This window comes from Myotis lucifugus, unplaced genomic scaffold, assembly GCF_000147115.1.
Source record: "Myotis lucifugus unplaced genomic scaffold, Myoluc2.0 scaffold_5, whole genome shotgun sequence".
Classification (NCBI taxonomy): Eukaryota; Metazoa; Chordata; class Mammalia; order Chiroptera; family Vespertilionidae; genus Myotis; species Myotis lucifugus.
In genome coordinates, this window is record NW_005871053.1 from 16,213,860 (window position 1) to 16,218,230 (window position 4,371).

The 4,371-nt window shown below is 35.7% G+C and overlaps 1 pseudogene; it reads left to right on the forward strand.

Moving 5' to 3' along the window:
- Positions 1 to 513: 513 nt before the first annotated feature.
- LOC102422425 lies at positions 514 to 883 on the forward strand (annotated as a pseudogene).
- Positions 884 to 4,371: the final 3,488 nt, after the last annotated feature.

Genomic DNA, 4,371 nt, shown 5'->3' on the forward strand with positions numbered 1-4,371 from the left:
TCTTTGCAGATGTAACAAAGGTAAGGATCCCAAGATGACATTAGGGTGAGCTCTAAATTCAATCTATTAGATAGAAAAGGAGACAGAGCTAACTGAGATAGACCCAATTAGAAGAAGACCATGTGAAGAAATGGGCCAAGATTGGAGGGTTGCCAACTGACACCAGAAGCTGTGAGAGAGGTATGAAACCCATCGTTCCTCAGAGCCACCCCTAGGAACCACCCCTGCTGACATCTTGATTTTGTACTCTGGACTCCAAAACTGTGACAATGTAAATTCTGTTGTTAAAGCCAAAGGTTTATGGTGATTTGGTACAGCATGGCTCCAGGAAACTAATCCAGGAGTGAGGAGATACACAAAAGCAAAACAAAAAAGGAAAGGAAAGGAAGGAAGGAAGGAAGGAAGGAAGGAAGGAAGGAAGAGGAAGGAAGGAAGGAAGGAAGAGGTACATTAGTTATTTTAAATGGTGATAAGTGCTAGGAAGACAGCAGAAAAGAGGTGTAAGGAAAAGTCATGAACCCAGCTCCTCAGGGGACTCACAGCAGGTTTCCCAAGACTACTAGCCTTGTGAGATTGACTGTATGTGAGAGTCTGCAGAGAGGCTAAGAATATGGTACACAAAGATGCTTGATGTTCTTGAGGAAATGCCTAAAAACATAGCATATAGAAAGTATACAAAACAGACTACAAGTGAGAAGCTGGATATAATTAAAGTAAAACCAGATGTTAAAAAGTTAGAAGGCCACCTTCAGGGTGGCCAAATAGAAGAGATGATTCTTCAGGCTGAAAATGAACTAAATTTGGTGAGAATAATGATACAATGGAAACCATGGGAGCCTTTCATGGAAGAGCCTCTGCCAACTAATGGAACTGGCCAAGATAATCATCATCAAATGACTTGTGTGTTAAAGGGAAACTTATGTAATTAAATGTTCTGTTACATCAAAATGTTTTCATATTATTGACATCTTATAATAAAAAAAACAACAACTGATGCAGAACATATTTAGGAGACTTGTTGAAACTGCTGCTTACGGTAATAGGGACTTATGAATCCGTTTTTGTTAAAACATTGATGCAAATTATTTCAAAGATGATGTTTTTTAAAATAGAGGTTCTTGGAAGATTTGAAAGTTAATTGGAAAAATTCCCACATATTTTAATGCGGAGGCCATATTTGAAAGGTGAAATATTTTTAGTAGTCTCTTCAATACATTTAATTTTTTTTTAAGAAATCAGAAGAGGAACTTAATTATCATTGCTCAAACAAATGTATAGGTCACTGTTTGAAATGAGGTAGTAAGAGTAAAAACCATCAAATTAGAATTCATTGTATAGTTGAAGAAATTGATTTTGTATTTGAAAGAAAGATTTTTTATTTACAATGGTAGTTGGAAAAACTTCTTTCTTTTTGTCTCATTTAAGGAAGTTAACTTTCTGGCCCTTAATCAAACCACATCAGGATAGAGCTATAATTTCTGTAAAAGTAGAGCTATTAAGGGTTTCTAAAATTTGTGTGGCATATGGATAAGCTTATAGTCATAACATTTTAGTTGTATGGTTGTAACTTCCAAGTGGAAACACTAAGTAAGTTTCACTTAGTTTCCAATATGAGGATAGCTGGGTATCAAACAGAAGATAAAGCTGTTCAAAGAAATAGGTGATTGACAAGTTTAAGGTTAAACAAAATTAAAATTATTTGCCGGTGTTTTCACCTTTTCTTCCAATTTCCTTATCATTTCTAAATACTTAGTTAAATTTGGTGTTTCTTACCTTCAAATATTGTACTCTGTGTGTGTGTTTGTGTGTGTGTGTGTTTGTGTGTGTGTGTGTGTGTACATGTTGCTATCTCTGTGGCAAAGCAGAATCTTTCAGAATTTTGAGAATGAGGGAAAAATGTATTTTTTCACAATATATTTCTCCCCTTATAGAGCTTAAATTGGATACTAAATAAATGCTAAATGGAAAAATAGTTGAGTGATTTTTACAGTAAGAGTTGCAGATGATGAGAGTTTAGGATTGGCTTGAATAATGAAGAAATGTTTCAGAGGAGAGGGACTAAGAGTTAGGATTTGAAAGATGGGCAATATATAGGTAGAGGGGGAAATGCCATGTAAAGGATTTCTAAAAGTTAACACTATAGTATTGATGACTTCAAGTATGAGCAAGTGTGTAAAGGTCACTGTGAGAGGAGTCTAATGGAAGAAATTTTCTGTGTCAAATTGAGCCAAAGAATATCTTGATTGAAAATTTATAGTTCATCTGATAAAACTTTAAAATTCTTGAACTACCTGCAGTGACAGGAGCACTTAAGAAGCTCACCATTCCACTGCACTCAGGGGGTTACAAGGATAAACAAGAAAGAACTAGGATTTACTCTTCCTGAGCATCTCAGTTTGTAGATTTGTTCCCAAGAGTTCCCGAGTTGTAGATCTAGCTTCTCTCTGACGTTGCTAGTTCTGTTCTCTTGGCCTCACAAAGTACCAATCTTCCATGTGATAGTCCTTCGAGCATTTGAAGACATGTGGGTCTGTTCTGCACCAAGTTTACAATGACCAGTTTCTTTTTTATTTCTATCTGTTGCTTCTATGGTTTCCATGCCACAAACCTTCTTGCCCACTCTATCCAGCCATGGTATGTTGGCCAAAGCCTTCAAGTGTCATATTCCCAAACTTTTCATCCTTTCATAAAATAGAACAGGAGTATAATTTCACACACTCTTAGAAACTGTGCATTATTAGTGCCATACATCTATCAAAACAGACACTGAAAAAAATTTCCACTTTCTCTCTTTCACGATAAATGACTAGAAAATTTTAAAAAATTTAAAGTGTATATAAACAGCTCTCAGACAAAAGACAAGAGGCAGCACAACATTGGAATTCCTGAAAGTAGGGAAACTAGGTGAGTTTTATGGTTGCCCCAGTTTACTACCTGGAGCCAGGGTTCAGGCCCCAGCACAGGAAACTGAAATAAAGCCTGGAGTGGGGGCAGCGAGCTGAGAGGACAGTTATCAGAGCTCAGGAAGGTCAAGAATGAGAGTTTACAGAGCAGAAGAGCGGAGTGGAAGAAATAAACAGGAAAGAGCTTGGGAATCTGCAGGAGGATCTCCTTAAGGCTTTGGCTGATCTGTCCGTTTGTGGGGGGAAACAGGCTCTGAGTCTGGGAAAATAACCACTGAAAACTAGTGAGAAAGCAGTTGGTTTAACGATTCCCAGAGTTCAAACATAGGTAGGGAGAGTTTTATTCCAACCAACCAAAGTGGAAAGACCTTAAAATACACAAGACGAAGGGTAGAGTTCATAGAAAGGTCACATTCAAGAGTAGAGCTAAGTTAGCTCCATAGAAAAAGCTGCTCTGGACCTGTAATAACAAAACTTAAAAGTAAGTCTTGCCTCGAAGGGATCATGCTTAGCTAAGAGTACTTGCTTGTGTGCCAGAAGAAAATCCAACACTTAACAACGTAAAATCCATCATTTCCAGCATAGAAACCAAAATTACAGGTATGGAAAGGAAAACAAAAGGAGGAGAAAAAACAACAATAAACAGAACTCAAAATAACAGACATGATAGAATTACTAGACCATGACCTGAAACAGCTCTTATACATCATATAAATATGCTCAATATGTGAAGCACAACTTAAGCAGATACTGAGAAGAGGAGTGAAAGATATATGAAATATCTAGGTATAAAAAATTCGCCATCTGACGTGAAATATTCACTGGATGGGATTACACACTAGAGGAGAGATGGTTAGTGAACTAAAAAACATATGAAGAGAACTATTCAAAAAGAAGCACAGAGGAAAATGAGAATTAAAAGAAAATAGGGCATCAGTAAGCTTTGTGACAATATCAATTATTATAACAAGAAACAAAATGTAGGACAATAACACAAAAGATGGGAAGCAGAAATAGAACAATAATATTGTAAGATTCTTACACTTTATGTGTATTATGAAATATTATTTGAATGTGATAGTGATAAGTTAAACTCTAGAGAAGCTACTAAAAATAGTCTAAGTGGAATAGCTAGCAAGTCAATACTAGACATAAGAAAATAAATCATAAAATGTACTCAATTCAAAAGAAGTTAAGAAAGGGGAACAAAGGAATAAAGAACAGATGGGAAAAGGGAAAAACAAATGCTAACTATAAACAAACCATATGAATAATTACATTAACTGTATGTTGTCTAACCACTCAAATTAAAGACAAAAATTGTTAGAATGTATTTTCTTAAAAAAAAATCAAGATCCCACTACATATTGTCTAAATGAATAATTAAACTAAACAAAGTTTATAGACTTTGTTTCCCCACCCTGTTGAAATTTCCTCAGGTTGCTGAATGAGTAAATAAACTCTTAAG